At 44.1% G+C, this 16,576-nt stretch overlaps 1 long non-coding RNA gene across 1 annotated transcript; it reads right to left on the minus strand.

Moving 5' to 3' along the window:
* Positions 1-841: 841 nt before the first annotated feature.
* Positions 842-14,375, minus strand: LOC146177769 (uncharacterized). Its single transcript, XR_014701086.1, has 5 exons — positions 14,131-14,375; positions 10,623-10,702; positions 10,092-10,172; positions 5,036-5,143; positions 842-930 (listed from the first exon to the last, which is right to left on the minus strand). It is a non-coding gene; the product is annotated as an uncharacterized LOC146177769 (long non-coding RNA).
* Positions 14,376-16,576: the final 2,201 nt, after the last annotated feature.

Genomic DNA, 16,576 nt, shown 5'->3' on the forward strand with positions numbered 1-16,576 from the left:
ATAAATGATTTACCCTCTAACATCAGATCTAATGTCCGACTCTTTGCGGATGATTGCGTCATCTACCGCCCAATACATAATTCCTCCGACGCCACCATTCTTCAAGAAGATCTCGCACGCGTCGAAGAATGGTGTAGTACTTGGCTCATATGTCCCTAAATAGCAGTAAAACGTCACTTATTTCTTTCCATCGCCGGCGCAACCACCGTGAAAATACTTATACAATTATCAACAATCCTATTTCATCCATTGACTCATACAAGTATCTTGGTATCCATTTAAGTAAACATTTAACCTGGTCGCATCATATTCACCACATCACCAATTCAGCCAATCAAGTTCTAGGGTATTTGCGCCGTAACCTATCACTAGCTCCCCCTCCCATTAAGCTTCTTGCTTATATAACTTTCATACGTCCTAAACTTGATTACGCATGTGCCCCAGTCAAAACGTACTACAGAAATACTACAGAAAAAATTGCTGTAGTTTGTAGTTTGTCGTATTTTTGGCATGTCGTAATTGTGTTGTTTGTCTTGTGTAGTATTTCTGTAGTCTGCGTTGTGTAGTGTGTAGCAATTCTGTAGTCTGTCTTATGTAGTGTGTCGCATGTCTGTAGTCTGTTTTTTGTAGTGTGTCGCAAGTCTGTAGTGTGTTTTGTAGTGTTGTCCTTCTGTAGTCTGTCTCCTGGTGTGTAGTATTTGTGTAGTGAGGTGCATTTCTGTAGTCTGCCTCGTCAAGTAGTTGCTATTGATAAATTAACATACAGCTGCGGAGCACCAGTCTAGCTCTGCATTCCATGCATTCTTAAGTATGGCCATGCACATCAAAAACACCTTACTTGGGGCGAAACAATTTATTACCACAATATTCCCGGCTGATGACGTTCCTTTTTCTTTTTTCTTCTGCTTGTGCAAGTTCAGCATGCCCTAGCTGAAGAAGAGAAAGACTGTGAGACTGCATGCTCATAAGAAATATACGTACGAATTCCAATTCCAGAGCTCATAAGTATGCAACGTGTCAACAAAATGTCACCTAGCTATGCAGACCACTGCAGAATTCGGGAGACATCTGTTGACTGAAACAACACATTTCGCATGCACTGCATAGCTCGAATGACCAATTATGAAGAAAACCACACCATTTTTATAAGCACAATATGCTTCCTTGATAACAGATAGTGAACTCTCACCTATCCTGATCTTGTTAACTTGGCAATTTAGTCAACTTAGTGCTAGCAAAAGTGCATAGCTCCAATGATGTCCAATGCTTGTTAATTGGAGGCACTTATTTGTGCACCAATAATTACAGATCTCAGGCTTTCGCAACTCCTAGATTTAAGCGATGCAATGCTTGGCAGATCAGTGGTGCACGAGATGGATGAGAGGCGTTAGTTTTTTCCTGCCTGCTGGCTGCATTGCAACAGGTAGAACGAAAGGAAGAAGATGGTTTGCATGGTATAAAAAAAAAAGAAGAACCCAACAAGGGTAAATAGGGTACGCCTCAGGTCGCAGATGAGCCAACGTTTCGACAAGTGGACATGCCTTCGTCTGGGCATAGCGATCATCACTGGCAGGGGTTTAAATACGCTTTTGCTTCCGAAGAAGAAAAGCTGGGGAGGGGAAAGTCGGTGCGAAAGAGTGGGAAGGAGAGGATGGGTGAGAAGAAAGTGGGTCATGAAGTGGGGAAAAAAAAAGACATCTTGAGTATGTACTTATCAGCCATGGAACCAGGGATTCTGTAGCCTGCAAAAGAAGTAAAAGCAGCAGTACCAGGAAAAAAAAAGGACTGCTATGCTGGTTAGGTGATTAGTCACCACTAAAGATGGTTTGGTGAAGATACGCCTTACAAAGGGAGGCTATGCAAAGGGCCCTGATAAGGCATATATCTAGGGGGACAATTCTTAAAAGGAGGGGGTAGGGCGGGGAGTACATAGTCACAGGATAATAACCCCATAGTGAAAAATAATAATAACCTTAAGTGTGTATCTCAACCTGGAACCGGAGATCCTGCGGCCTAAAAAGAAGTAAAAGCGGCAGTACCAGGAAAAAAGAAAGAGAAAAATATCATAGTACCAGGTAGATGATTAGTCACCACTTCCGCGGGTTTGGTGCAGATACACCTTACAAAGGGCCCTGATAAGGCATATATCAAAGGAGGACAATTCTTAAAACTTTCTGCGAAGGGGGCGGGGGGGGGGGGGAATACAGTCACGGGATAGTAAGCGCACAGGGAACCAACACTGACATGAGAAAAAAAAAGAAAAAAATAATAATGATAATAAAAAAAATATGTGAGGACAAATTCAAGCAAAAAGTGATAAGGAGGAAATGTGTTTAGAGGAACATGTAGGGTTATGCTATTGCGGAAGGGAATAGGGTGTACTTGCGTTGTGAATAATCTATACAATTAAGGCTATGAGAGATTGTTTTTCCGAATAGTTATGATGGAGAGGGAATATACGTAAGGGATTCTAGCGTTCCCTTAGATATATTTATTCCCGCTGGTTCCAATGTTCTAAATTTATGAATTAGATACGCTTCTCTATATTTTCTGTCCCTTGCAGATTTAAAGCCAAACTGGAGAATATATAATTTAATTTCTTCGAACTTATGGTCTTTCTGATTGAAATGCTGGGAAACTGCTTTCGGGAGGTTTTTGCCTACGTCTGCCCGATGTCCATTAAGCCGCATGTTCATTGGTTGTCCTGTCTCTCCGATGTACTGTTTATGACAAAAGGAGCATTCTGGAAGGTAGATAACGTTTGAAGATGTGCAGTTAAAGCCTGATTTCATGTGAAAAGTGAAATCGCTTGCATTGCTTTTAACCGTGGTGTCTTTTTGTATATGACTGCACATCTTACTTCTAGGTCGAGAGCAAGGGTGTGGTTGTGTTGGATGCTTGTTGTCGAGTTTAGAATGTACTAGAATATCTCTGAGGTTCGCGTTACGTTTGTATGTCACTCTTGGTGTCTCCGGAAATATTTTCTTGAGGCGTTCATTACACGTTAGCATGGAATGGTATTTCCGCAGAATATTGTTTATGTTTGGAAGGGCATTGGAGTATTTATTACCAAAAGAAGGCTGTCGTTCGCTGTTGGCCTTTGGTCGTTTCGTGAGCACACCGTTGCGGTTTAAAGTGCTTGCTTTTTCGAGGGCCGTATCATGGGAGTTACCGGGATAGTTCCTCAGGATTAGTGTTGCTTTCAATGAATGTAGTTCGTTTAGGTAGTCACTATCATTGCTACATATTCTTCTAAGCCGTGTCGCCTGTCCTACAAATATTCCTTGTTTACAATGTCTCGGTGATGACTCGTAAAATGTTCTATGTCACCAAGAGTGACATACAAACGTAACGCTAACCTTAGAGATAATCTAGTACATTGTAAACTCGACAACAAGCATCCAACACAACCACACCCTTGCTCTCGACCTAGATGTAAGACGTGCAGTCATATACAAAAAGACACCACGGTTAAAAGCAATGCAAGTGATTTCATTTTTCACATAAAATCAGGCTTTAACTGCACATTTTCAAACATTATCTACCTTCTAGAATGCTCCTTTTGTCATAAACAGTACATCGGAGAGACAGGACAACCAATGAACATGCGGCTTATTGGACATCGGGCAGACGTAGGCAAAAACCTCCCGAAAGCAGTTTCCCAGCATTTCAATCAGAAAGACCATAAGTTCGAAATTAAATTATATATTCTCCATTCAGGCTTTAAATCTGCAAGGGACAGAAAATACAGAGAGGCGTATCTAATTCATAAATTTAGAACATTGGAACCAGCAGCAATAAATATATCTAAGGGAACGCTAGAATCCCTTAGGTATATTCCCTCTCCATCATAACTATTCGGAAAAACAGTCTCACAGCCTTAATTGTACAGTTTATTCACAACGCACGTACACCCTATTCCCTTCTGCAATAGCATAACCCTACACGTTCCTCTAAACACATTTCCTCCTTATCACTTGTTGCTTGAATTTGTCCTCACATATTTTTTTTATTATCCTTATTATTTTTTTCTCTTTCCTTTTTTTTATTTTCTCATGTCAGTGTTGGTTCCCTGTGCCCTTATTATCCTGTGACTGTATTCCCCCCCCCCTTTGCAGAAAGTTTTAAGAATTGTCCTCCTTTGATATATGCCTTATCAGGGCGCTCTGTAAGGTTTATCTGCACCAAACCTGCCTAAGTGGTGACTAATCATCTACTGGGTACTATGATTTTTTCTCTTTTTTTTCCCTGGTACTGCCCCTTTTACTTCTTTTGTAGGCCACAGGATCTCTGGTTCCAGGTTGAGATACACACTTAAGGCTATTATTAGTTTTCACTATGCGGTTATTATCCTGTGACTATGTACTCCCCGCCCTACCCCCTCCTTTTAAGAATTGTCCCCCTAGATATATGCCTTATCAGGGCCCTTTGCATAGCCTCCCTTTGTAAGGTGTATCTTCACCAAACCATCTTTAGTGGTGACTAATCACCTAACCAGCATAGCAGTCCTTTTTTTTTTCCTGGTACTGCTGCTTTTACTTCTTTTGCAGGCTACAGAATCCCTGGTTCCATGGCTGATAAGTACATACTCAAGATGTCTTTTTTTTCCCCACTTCATGACCCACTTTCTTCTCACCCATCCTCTCCTCCCCACTCTTTCGCACCCACTTTTCCCTCCCCAGCTTTTCTTCTTCGGAAGCAAAAGCGTATTTAAACCCCTGCCAGTGATGATCGCTATGCCCAGACAAAGGCAAGTCCACTTGTCGAAACGTTGGCTCATATGTGACCTGAGGCGTACCCTATTTACCCTTATTCGGTTCTTCTTTTTTATACCGTGCATTGCAACAGGTGATGATCATTTTGCTCTCCTCTCACTGGCAACATATCAGAAGAGCTCGACGAGGAAGACGATCACCACACCCATGATGACAATCATTACCTGCTACTGTGATGCTGAACAAATTATATCAGCCAACCACTTAATTCTGCCTAAACTGGACAGAAGAATCAAACATGACCATGAGAAGATATTTACCGCCGCCGGTTACAGCACTTCTCGCCAGGTACCTTGCCACCTTTATGTAGCGCTTCTGCAGCTCATCGGCAGGGCAGGCCTTCGCCTTGAGGTAGTGCCACAAGGAATCTGCAATATTAGGTAATAGGTAATATCAGTGTGGTTAAATATCAATATTACAATCTGACTAGGTTCAAAACTACAAACACTCATCCATAATACCACAGTGCAGATACAACCTGCAAAGTAATATAGGAACGAAGTGAAAGCAAGAACAATGCATGCAGAATCAATGACTGATACAACTCGACTATTTACACAATTACTGTAAGGGGATGGGGAACAATAACCATTTGGACAACAAATAATTTAATGCAATTAGAAATTGTGGCACTGTTTGCACTATATACTACAGAAACTAGTGCAATATGGATTGCAAGGTAAGTCTGCATCAATTATCGACATCACAAGGCTAGTTACTTCCACTGTAGGACAAAGTACTGCTCCACTGATTTTCAATTATCACTGTTTTGCTTTACCTGCAGCCATCTGCCCTGCTTCAAGCATACTAATCATATCTCCCAACCAAATTCTTTTCTATTCACAGCTTACAATTTCCTCCTGTCTGAAACTGCTCTGCTACTCAAACTGACCATAAGTTTCTCTTATACCCTAGTTACTCGGCTAGCTTAATCACGGCTACCGAACTTAACCATGGTTAACTGCCAATCGCGGTTCGCTGCTGTTACACAGCTCACTGCCGTTCTCAGTTACAGCAGCTATTGCCCATTAAGTACAACAGCTGAAGCGACGCCGTGATTGGCAGATTGAAGCTGCATTTACAAATATCCTATTTATAAATGGTTCCCGGAGTGTCGTACCGACGAGGTGCCAACAGCGTGGTCAAGCACCACACAAGGGCAGCACCTCCTCGACCACCGTAAACATCATTGCGGTGGCCCCTCCTCCCGCAAACCGTACGCGAACAAAACAGCATATCGCTAGTGCCAATGTCAGAAATGAAGCGAGCAAAATTTGTTGGTGTCTGGAATACTGAGTAGATTACCAAAATTGAATCACTCTTGAGAATCGCTGACCAGTGGCAAATTGCTGCTAAGAGCGATAACCGCGACAAGTAAGTTTCAACTCAAGCCAAAGCCAGCTGCCGCCGGTGCAAATTGGGCTCAACCGCCCTGCTTGTGCTAGCTCTGCGATTTTTTCTTTGCAAAAGTTAACCATATCATTCTTTTACTATGGCAGATTAGGATTCACAAAGGTAGTTTCATGAGTAGACCAATTAGGAAAGCGTCGCTCAGAACCAAAGCGCCGACCGCCGCTTGTGCTTAGAAATGGTTTGGATTATGCCTGGAGAGTAGTTCAGCACTTTTTATTTTATTTTATTTATGGCGCTGAGTTTGCCACACGGCATAAAAGGTGGTGGTAGAGTCACAGGAATGTGTGGAGTGCGGCCATGTGCAAGAAGTCACATAAACTGCACGCATAAATGTTGTTTGTTATCCATAAGTGGAAATGAGAGTCATTAGTCGGTGCAAGTCCAGCTTTTCGTAAAATGATCTTGCGTATATGCAAAGTTCCTGGGCATATCCATATTAGATGCCAGACAGTGGTGTCGCAAGCGGGTTCTTCGCAGTGTGGGCATTTGTCGGGAACTGAAATAGTAGTACTTTGCCACTGGTGTTAGTTCAGCACTTCTGAAGCCGATTACTGCTGGAATTAACCAGAAAAGAGCTACACTGGCATCTTCGCCATGACTTCAACAGTGCGTGGCTACAGTACATGGGTGGCTGTAGTAACTGATTAAGTAAAATGAATACGAAAAAGTTTAATGTATAAAAAAAAGGTCAACACTGTTAACTTTCTGGGTCAATTGCTAGCGCATGAAAGGAGGACAATGATATGAATGACTTGAAGTGTGCTTTTCATATGACGACTCTTTTTGATAGACTTTCCGCTGCTCCAAGCACCAATTTACTCTAAAGAACAAGATTACCTCGGAAGGAGACTGCAGCCATGACATTAGGAGCCGCCTGCTTGTGGGAAAGAGAGCAGTGGTTAGCCTTGACCGCCTAGTAAGAGCAGAGATATTAGTCTGCCAACCAAGATCCGTATAACTCGTGCTATATGGTCTTTCCAGTTGTGATGTATGGATGCGACAGTTGGACTGTGAAAAAGTCTGACCGCCGAAGAATTGAGGCGTTTGAATTGCGGTGTTTGCAAAGACTCTTGAGAGTTCCTTGGACTGCCAGAAGATCAAATCAGTCGATATTGTCGACCATAAACCCTGACTGCTCATTGGAGGGTCAAATTCTAAAGTTAAAGCTCAGCTACTTTGGTCATCTGATGAGAAGAGAGGAGTCGTTGGAGAAAGATTTGATGTTGGGAAAGGTTGAGGGTCGCCGGAGAAGGGGTAGGCAGCGAACGCGATGGTTAGATGGCATTCTCGAGGCATTGCAGATGAAGCTATGTGATGTTAAGAAGATAGTGAGAGACCGGAAAGCGTGGCGTGACATGGTCCATAGGGTCACGAAGAGTCGGACACGACTGAACTGAACTGATCGGTGAAACAGTAGCAACAGCCAGAAAAGTAAACTATTGCTCAAAGCAGTGAGACTGCAACTCGACACTATTACATCGCACCACTGGCTTGTGACAGTGTACTCAAGTTCCCATCTTAGCATCTTCTTTAAGGAGAAGTACATGTGCCCTCATAACCCCGTGTACATTCCCCCTCCCTCGTAACTTAACGAGATTGGAGGAAGTTTCCCTTAGGAGGATAAGAGCTGGGGCGGCCCTTACCCAGTCGGTAACATGCCGATGGCAATCTCAAGCAGACATCGGACCAACCACATGCCCGAAGTGTTCCACACCAGCTGAAGAAGTGAGCATTCGCCACCTGCTGCGGACTTGTGCAGGGACAAAGGCATCAAGGACACAGATTCTGCGGGAAGTGGGACTAACCACAACAAGGGAAGAGGACTTCTCTAAATGGCTCACCGACAACAATAAGAGCGGGCGCCTGCTCCGGTTCCTTACGGAAAATATTTTACATAAGTTTCTATAATATGCCTTCTGGCAAGCTTTCGATAAAAAAAAAGTGATGACAAACTTACCCTTCCCTCTCAAAGTCGCCTGCCAAGCTTGATAAATTTCTAGCGTGCTATCCAGCTGTCCTGATGTTGATGGTCATGACATCGAAGAGCGCACACCACCAGTGAGAAAGCGCATCGTGCTGTCGCAGAGCTATCGGAAAGCCGAAATTAAGTGATGTTTTTCCTGTTTATTTTTTTTTTGAAGTTATTGTCAGTCACATACATCCCATCCTGCCAGTTTGGGCAACATGACCTAAGGCATTGCATCAGCCATTAACATGCTCACTTGTTCTTTAATACTCTCTTCAGCATTGTTTCTGCAATGTGTTCGACATTTTTTTCAGTGAGTCCCCTGACAACAGCTTCAGTTTAATGGCTGGATACATTGTCCCTTATGCAAATGTCATGAGGAGATTGTTAGGAATATGAATCACAAACATAATCTTCATTATGAAAAATGAAAGGTGATAAATAATAGTATCTGCTACCAAAAACCCAGTTCACACTGGAGGAACACATCAGCGGCATGAACAAAACACATTTGCCAGCAAGCCAGAAATTTTTTCACTACAAACTTGTTTCCAAAGAGCTGAGAAACAAGGCACGTTGCCGGGGTGTTGCCTCGGGCAACGAAAACTAAATGGAGACAGCGTCCGTCAGCATTATTTGATTTTTTCGCCAGCTGAGCAAAACTTCCGGCAACAACACACCACCACAGCATGCACTTAAAGGTAACTGACCATTTTTTAACAGTTTCCATGCATCAAGACAGCACTTAAAGAAAACTCTTCTTCATCGCTTTGTTGCATGACGTAGCATGGCGCCTTGCAAGCAGTCAGACAGGCTGCCGATGAAACCAGCTGTGCTGGTGCCGCATGTTTCCCTTTCTCCTCCATGCACAGTATTTGACCCCAGAAATGAGCACGCAGGCAGTATGGGACTATACGAGTGGCTATGCTTGAGGAGCAGTAAGGGAGCACTGTCAGTTTTTTTTTTCAGTGAGACAAGGAGCTCGCCAAGTGTTCCCGTAGAAATTTCCACTGTGTAGCTGGGTGACAGGTACATATTTCCAGACAGTTATTGTTAAAGTGGCGAGATGGTTGCCAAAGCTATGCAGATGTGCTGTTGGCAGACAAAGGTTGACCAAATGTTTCTGCAGTGTGAACCAGGCATAACAGTTTACTTAGTGTGACAATATGCTTCTATCAAAAACAATGGCTTGTTTCAGCAGACTTGGCACTGAGTCTGACGGTAACTTTTTACTGGACTAAGGATACTCCTATAACGGATAAGATTCTCTATCTGGTTTCATCCAAAAACTTTATAACTTACCATATGAGATCTACATGCTGCTAAAAATATGCCACGGCACCTAATTTAAACAGTGCTAAGAGGACTCACTGAACAGAATATCAAGCGCATTTGCAGAGGCAATAATAAAGACAGTATCCAAAAAGAAGTAGCACTGCAGCAAAGCACGCCATCTCTTGCTGTACTGGGTTGAAGTGCACATTGCGATAGCCACCGATGCTGCATCTCGGGTAGTTTTCCGGCATACCTGGCCGCAGTACCTCGTTCTTTCAGCAGTTTGATAGATCACGGCCGTCCCACTGCTTTGCCACAGTGCAATATGCACTCCTCTTCATTACAACCATGAACAGCAGAGCTGCCGAACGCCACACTAGAAACTTGTCTGGCAATCCCCCGTGCAAGAGTGAGAGCGAAATTTTTCATAACTCATGGCACTTTGGCCACAAGCAAGCGGCACTATACAACAGTGTAGCACTACTGATTCTCTGTGGCAATGAGTGGTGGCCAATTTAGTTTTTTAGCCGACAATACATACCATATACTAGATAGTATGTACAAGGCTGAAGCATTTATGTTCTTATGATTTTAGCAAAATTCATAAAAATTCTGTGCCTGTGAGAACATGCAAATATCTGAAAAGCATAAACATTTCCTACCTGATGGCTGTGGCAGAGGTAGAAGTGGTACAGTGCTGCTGTGGGACCTATGGTTTGTACTAGCTGAAGGCTGGTTCGGGACTGAAAGGTAAAGAAATACAGCGAATTGTTTAATTTCTAGCAGATATCTCTGACACTTTCGAAATTTTGCCACACTCTACAACTAATGTTTATGCAACTCAAGCGGGGAGGAAGTAAAAAATTCCCCTCATCTAAAGTTTTTTTATTTCTGAAGACCACTGGTACTATTTTACCCTCCACCTCTGTAAGAGGACACTTCACAGACACTGACAAATGAGTTTTAAAGGACACTTAAAAGTCAGGTTACACTAGCATGGCCCTAAAGCCACTACGCTAGTTTTATTGGTTATTCATTTACTTTCATTTACAGTTTATAGTACATACCACCCTGTTTAGCATGCAGTCGGTTCATGCATTTGAATCCTTAGATTTAGAGCAGGAAGGCACTTTACAAACGTTATGCATATTTGTAAAGAACATGAGAATATCTGTAAAAGCAAAAACTCACACCTGGTGGCTACAGTGGAAGTATGACCAGTGCAGTGCTGCTGGGGGAACTATGGCTTGTATCAGCTAAGGCTGGCTTGGGACTGAAAGTTAAAGGAGCACATAAGATGGTTTCATTTCCAGCAACTACCTCTGAAACAGCATTCTAAATTATTCACTCTTTTTCAACTTAGGTGTATGCTATTTGGCTTCTTACATTTGCTTTTTAATTCCCATGGCTGAGTACTTGCAATTGTTGAAAACCACTGGGACAATTTTACACTCCTTCAAAGTAAGCGGGCACCTTAGAGGGACTGAAAACTAAATTGAAAAGGGCACTAAAAGGAAATGGTGAGTCAGGTTGCACTGATTGCCATACATCAGATGACAACAAATATGCTCTGTACCAAATATTTGCCTTTATAACCAAGATATTTGTATTAAGGCAAAAACCTGCAGCCCCATTAGAGGCACATTTCTCAGGGCGGTCATGAATGACATAAATATGACAGCTCGCAAGGAACAACTTTAAGCTTGTCAGTGGGAAACAGCTATTGCAATATGAGGACAGTAGAGTGGCAATTCAAGAAAAGAATTCAGTTTGCACCTCTGCACCTTGTTAAAGCAAGTAAAGCAGTGGCACTTCTCTGCTGCTTAGCAGTTACACAAGAACTTAGCTTCTGCAGATTAGTTACCCTAACAATCGGATGAAAGCATTGTTATCAGGCAAAAGGCCAGTCAATTGCTAAAAAAAATATTGAAAGCATCGTTGCAAGGCAAAAGGCCAGTCAATTGCTAAAAAAAAATTAATGAAAGCATCATTGTCAGGCAAAAGGCTAGTCAGTTGCTAAAAAAGAATAATGAAAGAATTGTGTTTTGAAAAGAATTGTTGTCACGCGAAAACCAAGTCAATTGATAAAAAAAAATTAATGAAAGAATCGTTGAGTGTCGCCGCTGGTATGCGTGCCGCTACAGGGATTCTACTACCTCCAAAACCTCGCCGCACGCTCGTCGAACCACCAAGACGATTTGCACTGCAGCCCCGTGTGACAGTGCAACCAGAGCTCGTGCTTCTATAGGGCGTGGGGGCGATCTTTCCTCTCTCTTGCGTGCACTCCCTGCTTCTGCACTGCACTTGCGGTTCTTTGACTTTGTGAAACTAAAGTAGGCTATGAAACTCGCTGCAAAACCCAGTAGAACTGCGTCTAGCCAGACCACAGCTATCGCGCAACCCTTCTTTGTGTGTAAGGGGGGGGGGGGGGGGTTGCGGACTCAGCAAATAGCTTGGTATTGCGCACTTTGTCTCATGATTTGTTTTTCACAAAAGGGGGGGGGGGGGAGGAGGGGGTTGTTTAAGGCGGAGTCACACTGCGGAAACAGTTGGTCAACTCTGTCCGTCAACAACGTGTTGGCGCAGTGTTGGCGACCCTGTCACATCGCGCCAACACGAACTATTGGGAAACATGTCGTTGTCGCCCTCCAACAGCTGCCGCGAACTTGTTCTCCTACAGTTGGGCGACACCGTGTCACACCGCGGAAACTTGCTGCTCGTTGAGTCGCTGATGTCAGGAGCCGACCATTTTGCTACAATTTCGCCCAAATTCATGCGCTATACACGTGCCTGTGAAAAATTTAATAGACAAAGAGGCTGTCCCAATTACGCTGAGCTTGCTTTAATGATGAACGAGGGCACTGTTATTGTGGGACCCTCGGTTCGGCTCTCACTGTGGTCGATCTCCTCAGGTCTCGTCCTGAGAAATGATGAGCAGTTTGGAGGAATGGGCAGAGGCTTACGGCAGAGAAGACATTACATGAGATTTATCTACATACTTACAGGAGTACAGGAAAGTCACATGAGAGGCATTTGTGAGGCCTCGACCGTGAGAACACGAATCCGACAGACCACCACCATGGCTTGCAACACAACACGAGTGGAATTCCTCGTCCGGACGACGAGTCGGCGTTCTGACCGCACAACCATACAGCTCGCCCACGCGAGCTTCGCTGATTCGATCACGTCATACGCCTTATTAATAATTAACGACTCGATTACAAATACACTTCTTCATTTCACACACGCACGTTCGCACACAGTTTTCAAACATCCGCTCTCTGTGCTGACGCACCACTCACTCCTTCGCCCATTTCTTCACGTGCCCGCTCTCATTGTCGACGCACCACGCACTGCTGCTCGGTGTCCCGTGATCGCACTCTCTCGCATCAAAGCATGGCCGCTGTCAAAACAAGGTAAACACGGATGGCACGGCGCCAGCCACCGCGGCGCCGAATCGTCGGAGGGACGCTGCAGATGGGGGTTGTCAGTTTACATGTTCTCAGGCACACACACGGGACGCTCACGTTTGGTTCAAGGTTCACACAGCCGCCGCCAAGGCGGGAATTCCCGGCGCAATAAGTCAGCCGACGACGTTACGGCTGGCAGGCAAGCGCATATCATCGCCACCCGCGGGAGGCGCCGTTGCCGAAGCTCCGTGCCCTTGCCAACGGGTGAATGCGCTGCCTGCAAGACGCCACAACGTGGGAAATGGTTTGCATGGAAACTCTGCAAAAAAAGAAAACCGTACCTGCAAGTAGGAAATTCGCAGGAATGAGTCAATCAGCTCAAATATGAGTACTTTGGTTGGTCTGTTGTCGTCCGGAAATTCGCCCGGCCAGCGAACAGGCCGAACAGCGTTGACGGACACTGTTTCCTGCTTGTTTTGGTTGCCAAACACTGTCACACCGAGGTAACACTGCAGCAACCTGTTTGGCTTCCCGACTGTTCATGCGGTGTGACATGCTGTTGGGGAACAAGTTGGTTCGGAAACTTGTTGACGGCTTGTTTGGCGAACTTGTTCGGTTGATGTCGCTGTTGTGTTTCCGCAGTGTGACTCCGCCTTTATACTGCGCACAATTTGTCCCGTAGTTGCCCATGATTTCTTTTTTTTTCAGAGGTATCGCGCGAACGGGCCCCACAAATCTCTAGATGGACCCTTGGGGTCCGCAGTGTTTATATTGCACACTTTGTGCCGTAGTTACGCATGATTTTTTTTTTTTTTTTACGGCTATCGTGCGAACGAACCCCGCAAAAATGTCTTGATGGACCCTTGGGGTCCGCAGTGTTTATATTGCACACTTTGTGCCGTAGTTACGCATGATTTTTCTTTGTTTTTTACAGCTATCGCGCGAACGAACCCCGCAAATCTCTAGATGGACCCTTGGGGTCCGCAGTGTGTATATTGCACACTTTGTGCCATAGTTACGCATATTTTTTTTTTTTTTTTTTTACAGCTATCGCGCGAACGAACCCCGCAAATCTCTTGATGGTCCCTTGGGGTCCGCGGTGTTTATATTGCACACTTTGTCCTGTAAGTTAGTCATGAATTTTTTTTTTATCCGCGCACGTCGTGGAATATGTGTCTGCATATTTACTTGCACTGATTTTCAAACCTCAAATATAAATAACGGAATTCACAATGGTGACATGTCTAAATAACAGCCGCTTGAATGCATAAAGAAGTGGAGAAAGGCTTACCTGTCGATGTACTCACCCCTAGCTGCCTCCGACCGTATACCGAGACGACACAGAAACACTCGAGACGACGACGGACCCACCGCTGTTAGTTAACGACGCTCGCTGGGACTAGGAAAGAAGCTGATGCCGACTTTACACGCAGGTAGAAGTAAAATACGGCAGAGAACACAAAACGCGACCCAGCCCACCGAGATTCAACCAAGCAAACGGCCATTTGCAAACAGCTGCGTAGTACGGTAACTGTGGAGCAGTGACTCGTGAGAAGGCGCAGACGATATATATCAATACAAACGCGCCAATAATTATTTGAGGCTATTTAATTATTAAAACAAAAATTAAACCGGTTTTTGAAAGGTTTTTGAGAGCCAAAATAAAGCTTTAGTTTTCTTTAACTTTTAACCAATGGTAAGCATTGACAGCCCTTCCGCGGGAAGTTTGAAATTGTGGATTGTTGCAGTGTGCGTGCTTTTGTCCGCATAAATTAGCAGAATGGTATCCTAGCGAGTACTGCCCATCATGTTCCCTTTGCGGAGATCAGAGGGCAGACCTATAGTACATTTTGTTTAAATGTGAAACCTTGAAACCCCCGGAGGGCCTGTAGATTACCGATTCGGAACAGTGAGAGGCTGCATTACTTAGCTCTGATCCAGGCCGGCAACACGCCATCACGGCCTGGGCCAAGGAGGTCGCCGAGAGCCATCGAACGACGACCACCCCCTAGGCGGCTTGAGGGGAAGCGTCCTCTCACGAAGAAAAAACAAACCAAATTCTCATCAATAAAGTTTTCCCCTCCGAGTTTGGGAACGGCGGTGAATGTAATGGTTATGTTATCCTGGGTACACTGCGGTAAATTAGTTTTGAATGTATAATGACCGTCTCAGTCCGACAGCGCCTGTTCGGAGACACTCAGTTAAATGTTTTTGTGAAACAAGTCTCTTGCGCGACACATATCAGAGAAAAAAATGCGTCCCGCGACACACATCTCTCGAAAGAAATGCGGCGCGCGACATACATTCCGCGACAGAAATTAGTCATGCGACACATCCCAAGCAGACATCTGTCGCAAGACAGAACCCGCGAGAGATATTTTTTCCGTGCGACACAACCCGCGACAGGCCTCTTTGTCGCACGACAAAGGACAAGAACAATGTTTGTCGCACGACAAAACCCACTACAGACACCTTTGTCGCAAGACAAAGGACAAGACAGAAGACTTTTTTGCGACAGAAACCACTACAGGCAATTTTGTCGTTGCGACAGAACCCGCGACACAAGTATCTGTCGCACGACAAAAGCGCGACTGAGACGCTTGTCGCACGACAAAAATATGTGTCGCGCGACATATTCACGACACAAAATTCTGTCGCGCGTTTTGATCGGGGCTGCATATGATCCCCACTATACTAACCTAATCACGCTCGAAGCAGTCCAAAACCGCGCCGCCAGATTCATTTGCTCAGACTACTCTCGCTATACTAGCGTTACAGCACTAAAATCTCAGCTTAATCTCCCAACACTGGCCTGTCGGCGTAAAATCGCCCGTCTTTCGCTGTATCATAAATTTTATCACACTTCCGATCATAAAACTGCCCCGATAACACGCGCTCATCGCTTTTCTCGTCATAGTCACCCTAACGCCGTCTACCCTGAACGGGCCCGCACCGAAACATATAAAATGTCATTTTTTCTTCGAACAGCCAATGACTGGAATGACCTTCCATCCGAAGTGGCGGCCATCATCAATCGTGTTCTATTCAAAACCGCCATTGAAGACCATCTGTGTTCGTATTAACTTTTTGTTTGCCCACCCCTCATGTAATGTCCCCTGTGGACCCTTGAGGAAACAATAAATAAAATAAATAAATAAATAAATAAGCAGCGGGCTGCGAAAGCGATGAATTTGAACCACCTGGCATTCTTTAACATGTATGAAAATTCTTGAATGTGTTATAGTTTATGTAAAAAAAATTCAGAGTGGCAAGACATAGACCAAGTAATGCCACACACACAAAAATAAGCACAAGAAATGCATGAAAAAGAAAGTTATCTTTACAATTAAGGACAAAGGGAGGAAGGGGTGAATATTCTTGGTCCTTGTGTGGTGACTAAGAAGAAACTCGCGCTAAAAGTAAGATCTAGCGCATGAAAAAAAATAGCATGGATTCAAAATAAAATGAAAAAAAAAATGAAAATGATGTTTACTTGCACAGCAAAGAAACGAATGCGATTGTGGACCCTTGAGGAAACAATAAATAAAATAAATAAATAAATAAATAAATAAGCAGCGGGCTGCGAAAGCGATGAATTTGAACCACCTGGCATTCTTTAACATGTATGAAAATTCTTGAATGTGTTATAGTTTATGTAAAAAAAATTCAGAGTGGCAAGACATAGACCAAGTAATGCCACACACACAAAAATAAGCACAAGAAATGCATGAAAAAGA

The sequence above is a fragment of the Amblyomma maculatum genome, chromosome 10 (genome assembly GCF_055883805.1).
Source record: "Amblyomma maculatum isolate TAMU_Amacu chromosome 10, ASM5588380v1, whole genome shotgun sequence".
NCBI lineage: Eukaryota > Metazoa > Arthropoda > Arachnida > Ixodida > Ixodidae > Amblyomma > Amblyomma maculatum.